Here is a 23,545-nt window from a genome sequence, read left to right as displayed (position 1 = left end):
TTTTCTCTCTTGTTTATGAATCCCAACAGGAGATTCTGACTCTGCCTTCAAAACACATCCATGTGATAACCACTTAACATTATTTCCTCTTCTAGCGTTCTAGCCTAAGGCTCTTGCTTGGATATTGCAAAAGCCTCCACATTAAAACCTATGCATTGTGTGTGCTTTCATATAGAATCCAGGTGATGGATACTAGAGTAAGCTTTCTAAAAGCCAGAGCGTGCAACTGCACGGCTCCAAAGTCTGTGATGACTTTCAAATATGGAGCAAAATCTCCATGCTGCCTGATTCATGAATCACTAAATGAAACCCAGTAAGGTCTTTACACTGTACTCAGTTGAATTTTGTTAATATTTCCAAGAGCTAGTGTTCTAGGAAATATGGATGCTGTACGGCTTTTTACAACCTGGCCTCAGAAGTCACGTGGCTTCACTTCTACAGTCTCTGTTGTCAGACATAAGCAGTCACTGGCCCTCCAGAGGGAAGATGACATAGATACCCACTTTTCTATGGATGGCATGTCAGAGGATTTGCAACCACGTTTTCAAGTTGCTTCAGCAAGGTATGATTCAGTTCAGCAGGGAGTAGTTGGGAAAGTGTGCTGGGCGAGGGTAAAAGTTTGAGCCGGGGTAGGATATGACAGGTACATTTAGGAACTGTAAAGAGAATCCATGTGCCCAGAGTGGGAGACTGACCAGGAGAAATATCAAAAATAAAGGAAAGGACTTGGACTGGGTGAGTCTGAATACCTGGTTAATGGGTCTGGTCTTTGTTCTATAGACAACCGGTCTTTAAACTGTTTTGCTTACATATCTCTAAAAGAATTCAGAAACATGCATTTTTAGGTTGGCATCCAATTTTTTCCCTCATATTTAAAAACACAGGCATACCTCAGAAACATTGTGGGTTCAGTTTTTGACCTCTTCAATAAAGCAGAGCCACATGAAATCTTTGGTTTCCTAGTGCACATAGAATTTATGTTTATATACTATAGTCTATTAAGTGTGCAACCTGTCTAAAATAACAATATATATATACCTTGATTAAAAGTAATTTATTGCTAAAAATTGCTAACCATGATCTGAACCTATAGAAAGTTGTGATTTTTTTGGTAATAGTAACTTCAAAGATAACTCACTGATCACAAATCACCATGACAACTGATCATAACGAAAAAGTTTGAAATACCGTGAGAATGACCAAAATGTGACACTGAGACAGTAAGTGAGCAAATGCTGTTGGAGAAAAATGGCTCCTTTAGACTTGCTCCTTTCACAGTCATCACAGATCTTCCGTTTATGAAAACTGCAACAGCTGCAAGGCACAATATAGTGAAGCAATAAAATGAAGTATGCCTGTCGTTACGAAGGTTAGCAGCTCTCGCTATGTGGTCATTCAGGCTGATGGAGGCTTTTCACTTCCTTCTTTCCATAACCTACAAGGTCACTAGCAGTATCTCCCTCCAAATCTGCCTGGAGCCCAGAAGATCACACACAGGAAGATTTTATAGGTTGAAAATGGAATTGGTACATACCACTTCTGCTCACTCTTCATTGGTCAGACTTCCAGTTGCATGGTTATTCCTGATGGCACGGGAGGTGAAGAAGAGAGGAACACAGATTCTGTAACAAGAACTACTGAGTTCTTGCTACAGAACATAGGTAAAGCATTTAGCTCATTGGCTGCCAGAGAGTAAGCATTTAACCTAGTAGCTACTCCTATTGCTACAATATCACTATTATTACACATTCAGTTTACAGGCTGTGTTCTGTGCACAGATGGATTTGTACTACCTTTGCTGGAGCTTACAGGCCCCCAGGTAGATGCAACTTTAGGCAAAGGAGGCCCTAGAGCTTTGGAGCCCAATTAGCAGCTGATAAACCCGAGCTGGCAACTCTGCAGCTACAGTCAAAGGGGGAAGAAGAGGGAACTCTGGCAGTAAGTCCCCACACAATTGGCTGTCTGTTTCCTGCCTGCCTGCAATAGTCATTTCCAAACAAATGTCCCTCCCTGTACACTCCTCTCTCCTCAACTTCCTCTCCATGTGACTCCTAGGCTAGACTCAGCTAGAGCCTGAAGAAAAACAAGGACTTGACCTAGGCTGGGAGCAAGTTTTTGCTCCACCAGCTGCTAATTCAAGGGGCCCACCAATAACTGGAAAAGCAGTATGGCTTTTCTTTAGGAATTCTAACCTTCTGTGCCTTCTGTGTGTGACCTGGGTGGAATGAAATGGACTTCAAAGACTTCATCAAACCTTAGAAATCTTTGCTTTGCTTTCTTTTCCCTGCCTTCAGTACCTGCTGATCTGGGCCCCAAGGGGTTAGAAGAATGAACAACATTTTCACTAGGGATCCTAGTAACCATGTGATGAAAACAAAGACACGTGTGGGAAACTGATGTTTGGTTTAGCCTGGGAAAGACATCAGGGAAAATGTAAACACTGTCCTAGTAGATGCTTCTCCAAATTACCAAAGTGACTGTATAATCAAGTTTCTCTGTCCGGTCGCAAGCTTTCTAGAAAAGAGGGGGCATCTCCTTGCCCAAAGTGTTGGTTGCTCAATCATGTCCAACTCTGCAACCCCATGGACTCGAGCCCACCAGGCTTTTCTCTTCATAGGATTTTCCAGGCAAGAATAGTGGAGTGGGTTGCCATTCCCTTCTCCAGGGGATCTTCCCGACCCAGGGATTGAACCCTAGGTCTCCAGCCTTGCAGGCAGATGCTTTACCATCTGAGCCACTAGGGAAATCATTCATCTAACAAGGTCCTAACTTAAATCTCTGTGCTGATTTGTCCTGCAAAGTCTCCTGTTAGTGGTGTGTGGTGGGTGCGGTGGGGGGAAAATTTAGTATTTTCCAAATCGAATGGAAGGAGCAGTTCAGTGTGAGATAACGAATGATCTGAGATGAGCTCCAGGTGTGACCTTTCAAGGATGGTGCAGGACTTCAGCCCGCAGGCAGGCTCAGCTGGGGTGCGCCCTGCCCCGTGCGTGAGTCAGCACGTAAGTAGTTAAGTTGGTTGGTGAGCCTTGGCTTGCTGGGGTAGAGCATTCAGCCTGCAGCCTGACTCAGAAGAGCAGGGGCCGAGGATTCAGAAGCGTCCTGGCACTCAGGCTTGAAGCAGTGACACGCGGCTCTGAACAAGCAGCTGCCGCAGTGGGTCTAGGTACGTACGGAGCTTTGCTTTGATTGATAGTGTTTTGTTTTCTCCCGTGAGAACAAAGCAGTGGTTGTTCATGTTTGCAAACAAGAACCCTTGCACACTGAAAAGGAACAGATGTTTATTAGCTGCTATTTATAATGAAATAATAGAGGGGCAGGGAAACAGATTCTTAATACTCATTTATGCTTCTGATTGGCCAAGTTTCTTTAATTTTTATCTGAATTCTGGTGCTGTGTGGTCAGGTCATTTGAATGTCATGGTAATAGTAGGATTCAAAAGGTATCATTTTGGCTATTCTTTCTGTGAATGATCGTATCTACATTCGGAGATATGGATTGAGTTTGCAGAATTATTTGCTGAATGGATGAAGCCAAGTGGCAGAAATCCACTTTCCTACCTCATTTTGGAAAGCGAGGTTCATATTCTTAAGCTTAAAGAACAAACTTCTCCAAATTTACCAAATGCCTGAGTGAGAGCAGTCACATTTGAATGTGGTATTTATCTTTCTTACAGCTTGACTTTCATCTCAGGTGTGTGCAGCATGACCTGAAATAACCTTTAGAATCTCAGTTCTTTTTATAAATGAATCCCCTCATCTGGATCTCCTGGGCTTTCCCAACACTTTTAGTGACTTTCTCTATTCTATTGATTTTAGAACAACTCCGATTTAGAGTGGACTAGAACTAATCCAAAAACTTGGGTTGGATGGAATTTCCAAGGATAGAGGGACTTAAGTTTGTGTGCATCTCATTGCATCTCCATTCTGACTCTGCAGCAACATCTGTCAGCTGACACTGAATAGATGTTAGTACCAGTTAGTACCTGCAAGATTTTAAATGGTGGCAGGGGGTGGGGGTTGCTACTTGTCGAGTTTATTTTTTAGTCTCTAAGTCATGTCTGATTCTTTTGAAAGCCATGGACTGTAGCCCACCAGGCTCCTCTGTCCATGGGATTTCCCAGGCAAGAATACTGGAGTGGTTTGCTTTTTCCTTCTCCAGGGGATTTTCCCAACCCAGAGACTGAACCTGTGTCTCCTGCATTGGCAGGAGGATTCTTTACCACTGAGCCACCGGGGAAGCCCTTGCCAGGCTCAGACCCTACTTAACAAGTTACTGTTTCTCAGCACAGTGATCAAAACTGGTCATTAATTATCCTGGAATTAACCTAAAATATTTCCTTCCCAGTGTCCACTGGAGTGGGTAGCCTTTCCCTTCTCCGGGGGATTTTCCCAACCCAGGGATCCAACCCAGGTCTCCTGCATTGCAGGTGGATTCTTTACCAGCTGAGCTATGAGGGAAGCCCCCAGTGCCCACAGCTTCTCATATATTCACCTGAATTTCCAGCCCATGGGAGACTCCTTCTGGTAAGCAAGTTTTTCTTTGAAAAATGCAAACAATACTTTAAGATTTAGGTAGGCTGTCTCAGTCCTTAATACCTTCATACAAATCAGTTTAGTGTCTCTTTAAAATCTCTCTTCCTGAAGTAAAGGCGTTTTTCCAGAATGAAGGAAAGGTGGTCAGAATCAGGAATTTGAAGCCTAGGTTTTGAAGGCAGAGGGTTAGAGAGAGAAATCTAGATGGGCACTGCAGTAGTGGCCAGGGGGCCGGTTTGACAATCCTGAGTCATGAAAGAGGGAAATTTGGGATGTGAGAGCAGGGTCTAGAAGGCATCGTTCACAGCAGTGCAGGTGAAGGTAGCTAAAGATTTCAGGGGCTGCTGGGCATAGTTAGCATTTAAGGGGATTAACTTCCAGATTCTCAACTTCCATTTAAATTGCTTTCCAATAACTTTTTTTGCTGGAGGATCCATATGAGTTCTGCTTCAGAAAGTAAAGGCAAACTTCTACTCATCTGGAGCCTCACTCTGGGCATATAGTCTCACTCTGGTTTCAAGACATACAGAAATCTCCTGGGCATCACCCCAGAGATGATTTCAGAGCACATTGTTCCAGAGAGGGAGCCTGGTAAGCCCAAAGCAAGCAGAAACAGACCTCATCTTGTTTCTCTAGGTTTCAAACTGTGCCAAGTACTGTGTCTTGTCTCAGAGTTTCAATGAAGGAGTGAGAAGGTTATCACATAGATAAAGTGTATGAATGAATATGTCTATTGAAATTGAAACTGAAGTCTGATAGTTTCTAAGAGTAATTCTGGTTTGGCAGGCCAATTTGATAAAAACGGGTTTGACTAAGGTCTGTGGATATTTTTTTGTAAATCTAACATACAGATTCTTCTGCTTAAGGTTTTGGCCAAAATAAATGTCAAATATGTGTACAGTATACAGAAATTTAGAAAATACATTTTTTCCAAGTATTTCAGCATGTAAGAGCTTTAGATGTTTGGCAGCACATATACTAAAATTGGAATAATACAGAGATTAACATGGCCCCTGCACAAGGATGTTACACAAATTTGCAAAGCGTTCCATATTTTTATTTATTTTCAGGGAAGCAATGGAAAGACAGACGTAGAGAACAGACTTATGGTCATGGGGAGAGGGGAGGAGAGGGTGAGATGTGTGGAGAGAGTAACATGGAAACTTACATTGCCATATGTAACATAGACAGCCAATGGGAATTGCTGTATGTCTCAGGGAACTCAACAGGGACTCTGTATCAACCTAGAGGGGTGGGATGGGGAGGGAGGTTTAAGAGGGAGGGGACATGTGTATACCTATAGCTGATTCATGTTGAGGTTTGAAAGAAAACAAAAAATTCTGTAAAGCCATTATCCTTCAATTAAAATATAAATTAATTTAAGAAATACACAAGGAAGTAGAAACTTCTTTTAGGGGTTTCAGGAGCCAAAGCTTTTGAAGACCACCTGTCTGTATCATCCTTGAGGTGTGAAATGCCTGCCTGACAGCAAGTGCCTCTGCGCTCAGAGAGCCCCAGAGTCCGTCCCTTGTTTTGTGCCTCCTGCGTCTTTACTTCCACCCCCCACCCCAGCTTCAGGATCCTGCCGTTTCCATCACTCAGCCCCCATATCACTTCCTCTATGAACTAGCTGATTGACTGATTTTTGTATTTAGTAGTTGCCTGGTGATTTGAAGATAGAGTGTGAGTGGTAGAGCAAAAGTTTCATCAGGCCAGGGTTGAAGAAAAGGAGGGTTTATCAGGCATGTTATTGATCACCTCTCCTGTGTCAGGGTGATGGGACAGCTGCAACTGGAATCCAAAGAAGTGAATTCACATCGTGTATTGCCGGGAGCCGCCATGGGAGACCCCCCGCCGACGCCGTTTCTCCTTCGGGTTTCCCTGGATCCTGCGGGGGCTGGACCCCGGCACTGTATCTGCAACTTCCTAGCTCTTTGAACTTCCTTGAGCCTCAGTTGCATCATTGGTAAACTTAGGGTTCTGTGTGTGAAACTCTAGGATAGTACAAGTGATACAGGGAGGAACAGAATGGGACTCGAACACCAAATTGACATATGCTCATTAAATAGTTCCAGAATAAAAGAGTGTATAAAGTTTAAGAGGATGAAATAAATTAAGCCCTTGACTCCATCTGGGGGGTCACTGTTAAGATAATTAATGCCTTCTCAGCACTCTGCAGCTTTCACAGCAATATCACGCATTTCCTCTGTGTACGGCTTCCACATGCTGCGAAGTAGGTTCTCGGCAGGAAGATGAGGAAAGGCATGCCCCCCAGCCAGTCATCTTTGCCAAAAGGAAACAGTTGTGCTGTGAAGGGATAACAGGAGACTGAGCCCACTGGGTAAAGCAGAGATATCAAGAGCCAGCTCCAAGTTCAGTTCAGTCACTCAGTCATGTCCGACTCTTTGCAACCCCATGAATCACAGCACGCCAGGCCTCCCTATCCATCACCAACTGTCAGAATCTACCCAAATCGATGTCCATTGAGTCAGTGATGCCATCCAACCATCTAATCCTCCGTTGTCCTCTTCTCCTCCTGCCCTCAATCTTTCCTAGCATCAGGGTCTTTTCAAATGAGTCCACTCTTCACATCAGGTGGCTAAAGTATTCAAGTTTCAGCTTCAACATCAGTCCTCCCAATGAACACTCAGGACTGATTTCCTTTAGGATGGACTGGTTGGATCTCCTCACAGTCCAAGGGACTCTCAAGAGTCTTCTCCAACACCAAGTTCAAAAGCATCAATTCTTCAGCACTCAGCTTTCTTTATAGTCCAACTCGCACATCCATAAATAACTACTGGAAAAACCATAGCCTTGACTAGACAGACCTTTGTTGGCAAAAGAATGTCTCTGCTTTTTAATATGCTGTCTAGATTGGTCATAACTTTCCTTCCAAGGAGTAAGCATCTTTTAATTTCATGCCTGCAATCACCATCTGCAGTGATTTTGGAGCCACAAAAAATAAAGTCAGCCACTGTTTCCCCGTCTATTTGCCATGAAGTGATGGGACCGGATGCCATGATCTTAGTTTTCTGAATGTTGCACTTTAAGCCAACTTTTTCACTCTCCTCTTTCACTTTCATCAAGAGGCTCTTTAGTTCCTCTTCACTTTCTGCCATAAGGGTGGTATCATCTGCATATCTGGTTATTGATATGTCTCCTAGCAATCTTGATTCCAGTTTGTGCTTCCTCCAGCCCAGAATTTCTCATGATGTACTCTGCATATAAGTTAAATAAGCAGGGTGACAATATACAGCCTTGACGTACTCCTTTTCCTATTTGGAACCAGTCTGTTGTTCCATGTCCAGTTCTGTTGCTTCCTGACCTGCATACAGGTTTCTCAAGAGGCAGGTTAGGTGGTCTGGGATTCCCATCTCTCTCAGAATTTTCCACAGTTTATTGTGATCCACACAGTCAAAGGCTTTGGCATAGTCAATAAAGCAGAAAGATATATTTTTCTGGAATTCTCTTGCTTATTCCATGATCCAGCAGATGTTGGCAATTTGATCTCTGGTTCCTCTGTCTTTTCTAAAACCAGCTTGAACATCTGGAAGTTCACGGTTCATGTATTGTTGAAGCCTGGCTTGGAGAATTTTGAGCATTACTTTCCTAGTGTGTGAGATGAGTTCAATCGTGCAGTAGATTGAGCATTCTTTGGCATTGCCTTTCTTTGGAATTGATGTAGAAACTGACCTTTTCCAGTCCTGTGGCCACTGCTGAGTTTTCCAAATTCGCTGGCATATTGAGTGCAGCACTTTCACATCATCTTTCAGGATTTGAAACAGCTCAACTGGAATTCCATCACCTCCACTAGCTTTGTTCTCAGTGATGCTACCTAAGGCCCACTTGACTTCACATTCCAGGATGTCTGGCTCTAGGTGAGTGATCACACCATCATGATTATCTGGGTTGTGAAGATCTTTTTTGTACAGTACTTCTGTGTATTCTTGCCACCTCTTCTTAATATCTTCTGCTTCTGTTAGGTCCATACCATTTCTGTCCTTTATCGAGCCCATCTCTGCATAAGATGTTCCCTTGGTGTCTCTGATTTTCTTGAAGAGATCTCTAGTCTTTCCCATTCTGTTATTTTCCTCTATTTCTTTGCATTGATTGCTGAGGAAGGCTTTCTTATCTCTCCTTGCTATTCTTTGGAACTCTGCATTCAGATGCTTATATCTTTCCTTTTCTCCTTTGCTTTTCGCCTCTCTTCTTTTCACAGCTATTTGTAAGGCCTTCTCAGACAGCCATTTTGCTTTTTTGCGTTTCTTTTCCATGGGGATGGTCTTGATCCCTGTCTCCTTTACAATGTCACAAACCTCCATCCATAGTTCATCAGGCACTCTATCTATCAGATCAGTCCCTTAAATCTATTTCTCACTTTCACTGTATAATCATAAGGGGTTTTATTTAGGTCATACCTGAATGGTCTAGTGGTTTTCCCTACTTTCTTAAATTTAGGTCTGAATTTGGCAATAAGGCGCTCATGATCTGAGCCACAGTCAGCTCCTGGTCTTGTTTTTGCTGACTGTATAGAGCTTCTCCATCTTTGGCTGCAAAGAATATAATCAATCTGATTTTGGTGTTGACCAGCTGGTGATGTCCATGTGTAGAGTCTTCTCTTGTGTTGTTGGAAGAGGGTGTTTGCTATGACCAGTGTGTTCTCTTGGCAAAATTCTATTAGCCTTTGCCCTGCTTCATTCTGTATTCCAAGGCCAAATTTGCCTGTTACTCCAGGTGTTTCTTGACATCCTCTTTTTGCATTCCAGTCCCCTATAATGAAAAGAACATCTTTTTTGGGTGTTAGTTCTAAAAGGTTTTGTAGGTCTTCATAGAACCATTCAACTTCAGCTTCTTCAGCATTACTGGTTGGGGCATAGACTTGGATGACCCTGATATTGAATGGTTTGCCTTGGAAACGAACAGAGATCATTCTGTCGTTTTTGAGATTGCATCGAAGTACTGCATTTCAGACTCTCTTGTTGACCATGATGGCTACTCCATTTCTTCTGAGGGATTCCTGCCCACAGTAGTAGATATAATGGTCATCTGAGTTAAATTCACCCATTCCAGTCCATTTTAATTTGCTGATTACTAGAATATTGAAGTTCATTCTTGCCATCTCCTGTTTGACCAGTTCCAATTTGCCTTGATTCATGGACCTAACATTCCAGGTTCCTATGCAATATTGCTCTTTACAGCATCGGACCTTGCTTCTATCACCAGTCGCATCCGCAGCTGGGTATTGTTTTTGCTTTGGCTCCATCCCTTCATTCTTTCTGGAGTTATTTCTCCACTGATCTCCAGTAGCATATTGGGCACCTCCCCGCCTGGGGAGTTCATCTTTCAGTGTCCTATCTTTTTGCCTTTTCATACTGTTCATGGTGTTCTCAAAGCAAGAATACTGAAGTCATTTGCCATTCCCTTCTCTAGTGGACCATGTTCTGTCAGACCTCTCCACCATGACCCATCCGTCTTGGGTGGCCCCACACAGCATGGCTTAGTCTCAGTGAGTTAAACAAGGCTGTGGTCCGTGTGATAAGATTGGCTAGTTGTCTGTGATTGTGGTTTCAGTCTATCTGCCCTCTGATACCCTCTCTCAGCGCCTACCATCTTGGGTTTCTCTTACTTTGGACATAGGGTATCTCTTCATGGCTGCTCCAGCAAAGCACAGCCACTGCTCCTTACCTTGGACATGTGGTAGCTCCTCTTGGCTGCCACCCTTGACCTTGGATGTGGGGTAGCTCCTCTCTGCCGCTCCTGTGCCATCGCAGCCGCAGCTCCTTCCAAATAGGCACCATTCCAAAGCCCTTCGGCAGTGAGTTCTTTGCTAGTCTCTCCATTTCCTCATCAGAGGAGGAGGTGCCTGATTCTCTGCTAAGAGCCAAGGACAAGTCAACACTGGGTGATAAAAATGGAGAACATGTCAAATATTGAGTGCAAATACCTTGTTGAGAGGAATGGGAGGAACTAAGCTTACGTGGACCATCTCTCAGGGCAGGCATCAGAGCAGAATGCATATCCCTGAAAAAATTGTAATAGGAATTTTGATATGGCCAGTTTTCCATTCCCAGGATCAAGACTCCAAATCAGGAGGACAACTACCCTGTGTCACTGGACATGAATGTGTGAGGTCACCCTAAAGAGATGGATCTGTGACAGCTAGGCTTCCTGAGGTGCAGGATGCTTCTGGCTGTGACTCTCAGCTAATTTCCCGTTCAGATGAGGAAATTTCCCCCAAACTTTTCCAAAAGATGTGCCCCAGGACAGCAGTGTCATCTGAGACTATACAGGAGAAATGGCTCATTGGTGGCTTAAGAGGTGGTTTGTGTAGTGACAGTGATTTATTGAAGAAAAAGTTTATTTTGGCTCATCGCAGCAAATTGTGCATAGATCTTCCAACTTAATATTCCTTTGGTTGCTTGAAATCAGCCATGGTAGGAGCAGTTTTTGTGTTGTGTGCTTTTTAAAAAAATTGAAGTATAGTTGATTTACAATGTGTTAGTTTCGGGTATATAGCACAGTGATTCAGTTATACACACACACACACACACACACACACACATTCTTCAGACTCTTTTTCCTCGTAGGTTGTTTCCTGTGTTTTTATGCAGTAAGTCCTTATTGGTTGCCTATATTATATAGCAGAGTATATATGTTAATCCCAAACTCCTCATTTATTCCCTGCCCTTTCTGCTTTGGTAACCATAAATTTGTTTTCTGTGTCTGAGTCTCTTTCTGTTTTGAAAATAAGTTTACTTGATTTTTAGATTTCACATATAAGCAACATCATGTGATGTTTATCTTTGTCTTGGCTGGCTTACTTCACTTAGCATAATATTTAGGTCCATCCATCTTGCTACAAATGGCATTATTTCATTCTGTTTTATGGATGAGTAATTGTCTGCCTAACTTCCTATACAGGAAAGACACCTCAGAGTGGGGAGGCCTCTGAGAACTCCCTTTACAGAAGGCATTAATTCATTCACAGGTCTTGAAGTTCCTCCTCTACTCATTCCAAGTCAAGGGAAATTTTTGTTGTAGAAAATAGGAGGTCTCATGGGTTAGACTAAAGTATGAGAGGAATTATTCGTTAGTGCTTGGTAAAAGTATCTATACCAAAAAGAGTAATTGGGAAGCAATCCTATTTAATAACTTTTGAGTGTGCTTACCATGTGTTTCTCAGTCTTCACAACAACCTTTAGAGGTTATGATTATTTCTGTTTTACAGATGAGAGACTAGAGGCATAGAGAAGTTGTGACTTCCTCTCATTAGGGCAGTAGTGGGATTTGAACTTAAGAAATCTTGGGCCAAACCCGTATTCTAAACCACAGTTATTTATCCTCCCATGCAGATTTGATGTGCGTGCACGTTCAGTCATGTCCAGCTCTTTGTGACTCCAAGGAAAGAGCTAAAACTCCAGCCCCTTTCCTCTGTACGCGAGACCCCGCTTTTGTTGTGTGAAAACCTAGCTCAACCAGCAGCAGAACAGTAGATTTCATAATTTACTGGGGTCTCTCGTGTATCTCATTAAGTGCGAACTTCAGGCACAGAGCAGAGTTGGAAGATGGAACGTGGAACATCGTGTTTCAGCTTGCTCAGCCGTGGTCCATTAGGCAAAGCAAGAGTCATTCCTCCCGGTGTTTCTTATGCAAAACTAAAACAGCACTCTTGGGCAACCATGTTTTCGCCTTTCTTCCTTTTCTGGATTCTGCCAGAAATCTTGAACAAGGTTGTAATACTTCTAGGGAAAATTAAGTCTATTTCTCTCCCATATGCATTTTTTAAAAATTCCAATTTGCTAGAATCTTGGAAGAACTGCTATATTCATGAGATTTTTGTTCTGTCTTGTAGTCACAAATATTAACCTCAGGTTTCACTCTAATGCTTTTAGACCTGCCTGAATAGCCAGTACTCAAATTGAATCCATTTTAACAATTTGTTTTCCCACATCTCCTTTGGTTAGTGGCATCAAATTCTCTCAATCTTAAAAAAATTAAAGCGACGTCTGGTTTCCCCCATCCTTCACCTCCCACATTGAGCAATTGTCAAATCCTGGTGACAAGCTTCACCACTCCTTCTCAAATTATGCCCTCTTTCCATTCCCACTGCCACCTCCATGCACTACCTTGGTTCTGCTTCCCTCCCAAATGGGATTCCACCTTTCTTTTTAAATGGTTGTCCATCTCTAACCCCAGGTTCCAAAATGTTTTTTTAGCTTCCAAAATATTTTTCAGCATCCTTTTTTTTCTTATTACCAATTTTTAAAAATTGAAGTGTAATTCATTTACAATTTTGTATTAATTTCAACTATACAGCAAAGTGATTTAGATATATATATATATACTCTTTTATAAAATATTTTTTCCATTATAGTCCATCATAGAATATTGAATATAGTTCTCTGTGCCATACAGTAAGACCTTGTTCATCCATTCTATACATAAAAGCTTACATCTCCTAACCCCAGCCTCTCTCTACATACCTTCTTTATCTGACTAGTTTTTTATTGTTTTTCAGTTTAATTTTTATTATTTTCTATGTCTGTGAGAGTATTTCAGAAAATAATTTTGAATAAAGGAAGCAATGGATTAAATTGGCAGTTGCAACTTGTGGTTGACATATGTTAAGTTTGTCACACATAGTGTTGACCTAAATAATGATAAAATATTTATTCAGAATTGTTTGCCTGCATTTGAAATCAAGAAATTGAGATAAATATTGATATCACTGGCTTTTTGGACATAAAGATTATCATACTAAGTGAAGTCAGAGAAAGACAAATATCACATGATACCTCATATGTGGAATCTAAAAAAATGATACAAATAAACCTATTAACAAAGCAGAAACAAACTCACAGACATAGAAGAGAAATTTATGATTACCTGAAGGGAAGGGAAGGGAGAGATAAATTAGGAGTTTGGGATTAACAAACTCACTACTACATATAAAATAGATAAACAACAAAGACCTGTTAGAGCATAGGGTGCTATATACAATATCTTGTAATAAGCTATGATTAAAAAGAATCTGATAAATATGTATATGTATATATTTACATGTGTATGTGTATAATGGAATCACTTTGCTGTACATTTGAAAGTAACACAACGTTATAGATCAATTATACTTTAGCTACTGACTTTTCATTAAAAAAATGAGAAAATCTGTCAACACTGGCCTTTCATCCCCTTCAGAGAGGCATACACTTTCTGACTGTGACAGTCCTCACTGATCCCATTTTCTCCTCAACACCCAGTGTTGCTATGATGCACCTGTCTTGCAGATGTCTTTGAGTTTCAGTCAGCTAAAGCACACCTCAATCCTTGGGAGAGTTGCTGATAAACATGTCCACTTATTTACTTCTACCTTCAATGTGCATATGACGTAGGCAATCTCCTTCCTGGGCAAGATTTGAAGCATCGTTTAGCATCTCATTTTCTCCTCTACAAATTGGGTTTGTTTTTTTCTCCCTGCAAAGACTTTTCAAGGATAATTTGGCTTATGACCTGCTTAAACTAGAGCAAGATGTTTTCTTTTGTTTCATAATTCAGTTTGATTATGGCAGGAATTGTGGTTTGGCTAGAGATGTCCTCTCCCAGCAGGGCTGGCAGGCCTGTCAGGAGCATCACGCCAATTTTCCCACGTTGTTTTCTCCCTTTAATGGTGCTGTTAAGGGCCTACATATCCTGCAATTGGTGGCCTGTCTCTTTCAAGATATTTTGAGGTAGTTTTTCAGCAGTGTGAGGTGAGACTGAAAGCCCTTTTTCTTTTTCTTTATTTGGTTGACAACTCATTCTGTTTAAAAGGCTTGTAGCTCAATGGTTTGGTTTCTGAAAGAAATAGTTCCTCAGCCAATTCATAATTCCAGCTTTTAAAAAGAAACTCACTAAGGCTGATTGATGTTCAGCAAGAATGCATTGATGTAAACAGACCAGTTGTTTACCCTGGCATCTCTTTAAATGTGTCAGTGATCAGGCTGAACCTCAGTAATTAAATCTTTTGAATATACCAAGCTGGGAATTGGCACACTGGAATGGAAAAAATATGAATCTTTCATCCTGTCTTTATCTGTGGACTCATTTGTTAGGCAATGGTCACAGCCCTATGTCACATTGTGGTTAGTTAGTTAGTTAGTACAGTTGTTTAGTCGTGTCCGACTCTTTGCGACCACGTGAATCGCAGCACGCCAGGCCTCCTTGTCCATCACCGTCTCCCGGAGTTCACTCAGACTCACATCCATTGAGTCTGTGATGCCATCCAGCCATCTCATCCTCGGTCGTCTCCTTTTCCTCCTGCCCCCAATCCCTCCCAGCATCAGAGTCTTTTCCAATGAGTCAACTCTTCGCATGAGGTGGCCAAAGTACTGGAGTTCCAGCTTTAGCATCCTTCCTTCCAAAGAACACCCAGGGCTGATCTCCTTTAGAATGGACTGGTTGGATCTCCTTGCAGTCCAAGGGACTCTCAAGAGTCTTCTCCAACACCACATTGTGGTACCTGTCCTTTTAGGAAAACACCAATATCCTTATCAAATTCAGGATAACTTTGATCTCTTATGATGCATCCAAGGTTTAGCTCACCTGGGCATGAAGAGGCAGCTCAGCCTGTTTACTGATTAGAGAAATTAATAAGCAGGTAGAACCTGCTCTGTTCCATTAGACCTGACTACACCAGTTGATGCCTTAGTTTTTCTAAAAGTACCACATGATCCGATCATTGGTTAGGAGCTCAACCAAGATGGAGTCAAGTGAGCACTGTCTGCCTCATGTTAAAAAAAAAAAAAAAACTATTTTCAGTGGTGTTTTTCATTTGATGATGCCTAAGACTGGCTAATTGCAGCCATGAAATTAAAAGACGCTTACTCCTTGGAAGGAAAGTTATGATCAACCTATACAGCATATTAAAAAGCAGAGACATTACTTTGCTGACAAAGGACCATTTAGTCAAGGCTATGGTTTTTCCAGTGGTCATGTATGGATATGAGAGTTGGACTATAAAGAAAGTTGAGCACCGAAGAATTGATGCTTTCGAACTGTGGTGTTGGAGAAGACTCTTGAGAGTCCCTTGGACAGCAAGGAGATCAGTCCTGAGTGTTCATTGGAAGGACTGATGCTGAAGCTGGAACTCCAGTACTTTGGCCACCTGATGCGAAGAGTTGACTCATTTGAAAAGACCCTCATGCTGGGAGGGATTGGGGGCAGGAGGAGAAGGGGACAACAGAGGGTGAGAAGGCTGGATGGCATCACCAACTCAATGGGCATGAGTTTGGGTAAACTCCGGGAGTTGGTGATGGACAGGGAGGCCTGGGGTGCTGCAAGAGTCAGACACGACTGAGCGACTGAACTGAACTGAAGATTGGCTCAGTGGATAATGAATCTGCCTGCAATACAGGAGACACAGGAGATGCTGGTTTGATCCCTGGCTCAGGAAGATCCCTTGGAGGAGGAAATGCAACCCATACCAGTATTCTTGCCTGTAGAATCCCATGGACAGAGAAGCCTGACAGGCTACAGTCCATGGGGCTGCAAAGAGTTGGACACAACTAAGCATGTCCTTGTCTAAGAGTAGATTAGAAGGGCTGACACCATTTTTTTTAACCTAGTTGAATTAGTTACTCAGCATGACTTTTTCATACCCTACATTCATCCTTTAAAAAAATTAGCTTTGTATCACAAAAATAATACATCATCATAGCACAAAAATTAAATGTTTAAGTAAAATGCAGAAAATAAAAATTCTCCAAATCCCAACTTAATAAAAACCTTGTAGCATTTGGAAACAGATTTGTTTGTTTTTGTCTCCATCTTCATTTTTATTTTTTTAATAGCTTTAAAACATGAAGTTCTTTCTTTCAAATCCCAAACTTAAAAAAAAAAATCTTGGAGGAAAATGTTTTCAAATATGGTACACATTCTTCTGCTGACTTACAGACTATTAAACAAAAATGACTCAAGCTGTTTCTCTGATCACTGACTATTGTCATAGACTGAGTCATTTTTCATTTGAGCCCTCTTTCAGCTATCACTTTTGCTACCTGTGTGCCTGCTTCTAGACACAATCTGTGATTGGAAGACAAAGAATGGTTGGTTAGAACTTTATGTAAATTAAAAATCACCAAGCCCTGCATGAGCTGAAGAGACTCTCCTGTGGTATAAAATGCATGGATTTTCTTTCATAAGTTTCGATGACATGGGAGCCTTTTATATTTCTTCCCCATTTTAGCCATGTCTTAGAGTTGAGAGTTGGAAAAGGCAATGGCACCCCACTCCAGCACTCTTGCGGAAAATCCCATGGACGGAGGAGCCTGGTAGGCTGCAGTCCATGGGGTCGCTAAGAGTCAGACATGACTGAGCGACTTCACTTTCACTTTTCACTTTCATGCCTTGGAGAAGGAAATGGCAACCCACTCCAGTGTTCTTGCCAGGAGAATCCCAGGGACGGGGGAGCCTGGTGGGCTACCATCTATGGGGTTGCACAGAATCGGACACGACTGAAGTGACTTAACAGAGTTGAGAGTACATGAAATGTGATCTCTAAATTAGAGATTTTAATTTTAGAAGTTTTAGAAATTTTAATATATTTCAAAATGTAATGTTGAGCATCCTTTGATATACCCTTTCATCATTTGGATGTCTTTGGGAAAAAAACATCTATGTATTTCCTCTGCTTATTTTTCAATTGAATTGTTTGTATTTTGGTTGTCGAGTTGTATGAGTTCTTTATATTTTGGATATTAACTTCTTATCTAACATATGGTTTGCAAATATTTTCTCCTGTTCTGTAGGCTGTCTTCTCATTTTGTTGATTGTCTCGTCTGCTGTTTGGAAGCTTTTCCATTTGCTATAGTCCCACTTATTGATTTTTGTTTTTGTTGCTTGTGCTTTTTTGGGGGTGCATATTCAAAAAAATTATTGCCAAGATCAGTGATCTTCCCTATATTTCTTCGAAGAGTTTTATAGTTTCAGATGTTATGTGTAGTAAACCTTTCATCTATTTTGAGTTAATTTTTGTGAGTATTGTGAGATAGGATTTAAATTTCATTTTTCTATATGTGGATGTAAAACTATTTGATTCATGGCATTTATTGGACTGAATGGCAATGATGACCCTGTGTGCAGGACAGCAAAAAAGACACAGAGGTGTATAGCGGACTTTTGGACTCAGAGGGAGAGGGAGAGGGTGTGATGATTTGGGAGAATGGCATTGAAACATGTATAATATCATGTAAGAATCGAAATGCCAGTCTATGTCGGATGCAGGATATGACACGCTTGGGGCTGACGCGCGGGGATGACCCAGAGAGATGTTGTGGGGAGGGGGGTGGGAGGGGGGCTCATGTTTGGGAACGCATGTACACCTGTGGTGGATTCATGTCAATCTATGCCAAAACCAATACAGAATTGTAAAGTAAAAATTAAAAATAAATAAATAAATTTTAAAAAAAAAAATAAAAAAAATTAAAAAAATAAATAAAAAAAAAATTAAACAACAAGGACCCCCCCCCCAAAAAAATGAAGGAAATTCTAAAAGAAGATTTATAATTAGGATAAGGAGTCACTAGCTGATTTAATCAGGTGGCTGTGTTAATCATAATGGATGGGGGTCTTTGCCGTGGTAAAATCTTTATTTGCTTAACACATAGCATGTACTTCTTTATGCAAAGCACACTCCTGTCTGAGGACTCTGAGGTAGATTTCTTCGGAATGGTGCTTCAGAGATCTTGTAACCTGGGGGATATGCAGTTACCAGGGTCACCACAGCAGAGAGATCATGGAGAACTCACACTTGCTCTCAAATGCCTCCACATTAATACTTCAATCCAGAGATGACACCCGTCAATGCCATCTCCAGTCCATTGACCAATGAAATGACTGCCAGAGGGCTGGAAAGTGTGAACTTCCTGTGTGTTTGCAGAGGAATGGAGAATCAGATATGGATGAGTATGAAGTCTCAATGACAGTGACTTTGGGCAAGTAATTTATCTGTATGACGTGGAGGTTGGACTAGATGATTTTAGAATCCTTACCTCTTCTCACAGTTCCTGAGTCTAAATATTTGACCTCCTATTAGCCTTGGTTTTATAAAAAATATTTATTTATGTATTTATTTGACTCTGTTGGGTGTTACTTGTGGCACTTGGCAGCTTTTGTTTGGCCCATGGACTCCCTAGCTGTGGTGCATGAGCTTAGTTGCTCTGTGGCATGTGGGATCTTAGCTCCCCAACCAGGGATTGAACCCATGTCCCCTGATTTGCAAAGCAGATTCTCAACCACTGGACCACCAGGGAAGTCCCAGCTCTGTGCTTTTGACTACTTTGTAGGAATTATTTGATTGTTACCCTAAGGAGGTTGGTCTTCCCTGGTTACTCAACTGGTCTGCAGTGCAGGAGACCTGAGTTTGATCCCTGGGTTGGGAAGATCCTCTGGAGAAGGAAATGGCAAACTACGCCAGTATCCTTGTCCTTGCCTAGAAAATCCCATGGACAGAGGAGCCTGGTAGCCTGCAGTCCATGGGGTTGCAAAGAGTCAGGCACGACTGAGTGACTAACACTTTCACTAAGGAGGTCAGGTATGTTAATACTACTAATAGTAAAAGACTTTTATTGCACGGTGTAGCTGATGGTCAAGCTGGAAGGCTCTGAAGACAGATGATCTGGTTTTGAATCCAGCTTCATCTCCTGCTTGCAGTAGGACTCTTGGCTATTTGTTTAACTTCTCTATGATTGTTTTTCTTTTCATTCAAATGGAAAATAGGGATAGGAATAATACCATCCTCAAAGTATGAGTATTAAATGAGGCAGGTTGTGTCATGCTTTTAGAAGAGGTCAGGAACATACAAAGAGTCAGTAAATTAATTTCATTTTATTTTTTATTATTAGCTTAAAAAGATAAAAAGCCCTCCTTGTCTTGTTTTAATAAATTTCTTCGTGGCAGCAGCTCAGTAAGTTGTCACCCTTTGTGTTGGTGTGATTAGCCAGCCCAACCCATGCAAGTGTCCTTAATCTACTGATGTGCAAAATGGAGTCACAAACACTACCTATAGGTGATCTGGGTCTTTACACAAGACAGCTAACCCTTTGGGATTTGTGTCTCATCTGCTTTAACTTAGATTTTATCCCTGCCTGGCCCTGTCTTGACTCCATATCTGATGGATCCTGCCTTTGACTCTTACAAGTTTGAGATTCCTGCCTGGTTCTGACTTCATAGGCCAACCTCCTTGATTCTTGGGGAATCCACTCACCTCCACTGAGACCTCCCTACCCTAATCTCAGCCTCTCAGGATCAAAACCCTTCCTCAGCTTCTGGTTCACAATGAGGCTTGGTTCTGACCTCACACAGTGGTGGGAGTATCAGACAGATACCCCTCTCAATTCATTGGCCATACCATTTGAGTCTGGCTATCTCAGAGGCCACCTAAGCTTATAACCATCCCAAATCGATGACAAACCCACAATGTTAAGTTTTCCTGCAGACATTTTATCACTCCAGGTAGAACACATGAGTAAAAACATTTTCTTCTTTCCCCTGAATCTTAAGTGGGTTATCCTTGGGAAAAAGTCAGACAAACTGCAGCAAGAAAGAGCCTGAGATTGGTATGCATTTGCTCTATAGCATGGGTATGGCCTGCTTTCCTTCCTCTTTGCATTTTGGCTGATCCAAGGCAAGGGTGGGTTGTGGGTGGGAGGGGGGATAGAATCCTCTGTGAATGGTTCAAGTACATTTGCTCCAGGCAGGGGAGACAGTAGTTCTCAGCAGGCAAGCTTCCTCCTCAGGCTGGTTCTGCTCAATACAAGAAAGACAGTGTACTTAAAAAAAAAAAAAATATTATCTCTCTTTTTAAAAAAATTACTTTTATTTAGTTTTGGCTATGCTGGGTCTTCATTTTGGCTCATGGGCTCTTTGTTGCTGTTTAGGTTTTTTCTAGTGGTAGGTTTTCTCTAAGGCAGTGGAGAGCTGCTCTCTAGTTGCAGAGCACGGGCTCTAGAGTGCACAGGCTCAGTAGTTGTGGCACTTTTAGTTTCTGACCGGGGATCGAACCTATGTTCTCTGCACTGGCAGGGGATTCTTAACCACTGGGACACCAGGGAGGTTCTGACAATGTGCTTTAGTGTCAACTCCCACTGGGCCTAGAGAGCGCTGAGTCCCATTGGACTTTGATAAGGAAGTTGCTTCCTGTTTCTCTTGGTCCTTTTTTCCCCCAAGTTCTATCAAAGGATTGTTTTGGGATTTTTCTGGTGGTCCAGTGGTTAAGACTCTGCATTCCCAATGCAGGGGGCACAGTTTTGATCCCTAATTGGGGAACTAAGATCCTGGATGTGGTGAGGTGCAGCCAAAACCTCAACAGCAACGAAAAGGGCAGTGAGGTACTTTTCCCCACAAGTGCACAGTACAGGTGGGAGATGCTATACATCTGAGATTTATGTGAAAGGAAAAATTACATCAAAGATATTGTTCTTTGTCCCTGAAATCATCATGATAAATGCAGCTGAAGCCCACTTTCCTCCAATCAGCATTCATAATCTTGTAGGGCAAACAGGTGAAATTTGTCACTGCCAAAGGCAGTAGATTCTTATGTGTGGTTTTGGAAAGAGACAAATCATCAAAAAAATTTCCAAATGCTCTGCCAAGTTATATAGCTCCACACTGTTTATCTAATGGTAGAGAAGTAGGGAAGTTTGGCAATTCCAATTTTATCTAAATTTTAAAATCCTCTGGAAGTTTTGAAAATAGCAAAAACCTCCTTCTCCCCAAGGTTGAGTATGTCAAATTCTAATAGGGAGATCTATAGAACCAAGCTTGAGGAATGCACCAGGAAAACAACTGTGCTATAAGGTTTTAAAGGTACAGAACCTGCCCACTTGGGCATCCATATTCAATTTATTTATTTATTTATTTTACTTTTTAAAATTTTACTTTATTTTACTTTAAAATACTGTATTGGTTTTGTCATACATTGACATGAATCCACCACGGGTGTACATGAGTTCCCAATCCTGAACCCCCCTCCCACCTCCCTCCCCATAACATCTCTCTAGGTCATCCCAGTGCACCAGCCCCAAGCATCCTGTATTCTGTATCAAACCTAGACTGGTGATTCATTTCTTACGTGATAGTATACATGTTTCAATGACATTCTCCCAAATCATCCCACCCTCTCCCTCTCCCAGAGTCCAAAAGTCTGTTCTATACATCTGTGTCTCTTTTGCTGTCTCACATGCAGGGTTATCATTAATATCTTTCTAAATTCCATATATATGTGTTAGTATACTGTGTTGGTGTTTTTCTTTCTGGCTTACTTCACTCTGTATAATCGGCTCCAGTTTCACCCACGTCATTAGAACTGATTCAAATGTATTCTTTTTAATGGCTGAGTCGCAATAAACTGTGGAAAATTCTGAAAGAGATGGGAATACCAGACCACCTGACCTGCCTCTTGAGAAAGCTGTATGCAGGTCAGGAAGCAACAGTTAGAACTGGACATGGAACAACAGACTGGTTCCAAATAGGAAAATGAGTATGTCAAGGCTGTATATTGTCACCCTGCTTATTTACCTTATATGCAGAGTACATCATGAGAAACGCTGGACTGGAAGAAACACAAGCTGGAATCAAGATTGCTGGGAGAAATATCAATAACCTCAGCTATGCAGATGACACCATCCTTATGGCAGAAAGTGAAGAGGAGATAAAAAGCCTCTTAATGAAAGTAAAAGAGGAGAGTGAAAAAGTTGGCTTAAAGCTCAACATTCAGAAAACGAAGATCATGGCATCTGGTCCCATCACTTCATGGGAAATACATGAGCAAACAGTAGAAACAGTGTCAGACTTTATTTTGGGGGGCTCCAAAATCACTGCAGATGGTGACTGCAGCCATGAAATTAAAAGACGCTTACTTTTTGGAAGGAAAGTTATGACCAACCTAGATAGTATATTCAAAAGCAGAGACATTACTTTGCCGACTAAGGTCCATCTAGTCAAGGCTATGGTTTTTCCTGTGGTCGTGTATGGATGTGAGAGTTGGACTGTGAAGAAGGCTGAGCACAGCAGAATTGATGCTTTTGAACTGTGGTATTGGAGAAGACTCTTGCAAGTCCCTTGGACTGCAAAGAGATCCAACCAGTCCATTCTGAAGGAGATCAGCCCTGGGATTTCCTTGGAAGGAATGATGCTAAAGCTGAAACTACAGTACTTTGGCCACCTCATGAGAAGAATTCACTCATTGGAAAAGACTCTGATGCTGGGAGGGATTGGGGGCAGGAGGAGAAGGGGACGACTGAGGATGAGATGGCTGAATGGCATCACTGACTCGATGGACGTGAGTCTGAGTGAACTCCGGGAGATGGTGATGGACAGGGTGGCCGGGCGTGCTGCGATTCATGGGGTCGCAAAGAGTAGGACACGACTGAGCGACTGAACTGAACTGAATACTCCATAGTGTATATGTACCACAGCTTTCTCATCCATTCGTCTGCTGATGGACATCTAGGTTGCTTCCATGTCCTGGCTATTATAAACAGTGCTGTGATGAACATTGAGGTACACATGTCTCTTTCAATTCTGGTTTCCTCGGTGTGTATGCCCAGCAGTGGGATTGCTGGGTCATAAGGCAGTTTCATTTCCAGTTTTTTAAGGAATCTCCACACTGTTCTCCATAGTGGCTGTAGTAGTTTGCATTCCCATCGACAGTGTAAGAGGGTTCCCTTTTCTCCACACCCTGTCCAGCATTTATTGCGTGTAAGCTTTTGGATAGCCATTCTGACTGGTGTGAAATGGTAACTTATTGTGGTTTTGATTTGCATTTCTCTGATAATGAGTGATGTTGAGCATCTTTTCATGTGTTTGTTAGCCATCTGTATGTCTTTGGAGAAATGTCTGTTTAGTTCTTTGGCCCATTTTTTGATTGGGTCATTTATTTTTCTTGAATTGAGCTGCAAGGGTTGCTTGTATATTTTTGAGAAGAGTTGTTTGTCAGTTGCTTCATTTGCTCTTATTTTCTCCCATTCTGAAAGCTG

The 23,545-nt window shown here is 41.8% G+C and overlaps 1 protein-coding gene and 1 non-coding gene across 2 annotated transcripts in view; both read left to right on the top strand.

The window, feature by feature from the left end:
* The first annotated feature begins 3,086 nt into the window (after positions 1-3,086).
* The window catches only part of ASAH2 (N-acylsphingosine amidohydrolase 2), a 103,602-nt gene continuing 83,143 nt past the window's right edge, over positions 3,087-23,545 (top strand). Inside the window, exon 1 of the mRNA XM_040254682.1 lies at positions 3,087-3,163. The gene's annotated coding sequence lies outside the window, so the exon portion shown is untranslated. The remainder of the gene's footprint in view (positions 3,164-23,545) is intronic.
* On the top strand, positions 5,483-5,590 carry LOC120874006. The gene has a single exon (XR_005723579.1). It is a non-coding gene; the product is annotated as a U6 spliceosomal RNA (small nuclear RNA).

Source organism: Oryx dammah, unplaced genomic scaffold (genome assembly GCF_014754425.2).
Source record: "Oryx dammah isolate SB20612 unplaced genomic scaffold, SCBI_Odam_1.1 HiC_scaffold_14, whole genome shotgun sequence".
Classification (NCBI taxonomy): domain Eukaryota; kingdom Metazoa; phylum Chordata; class Mammalia; order Artiodactyla; family Bovidae; genus Oryx; species Oryx dammah.
Note: the sequence above shows the minus strand (reverse complement) of the source record. Positions and strands in the feature narration are given on the sequence as shown.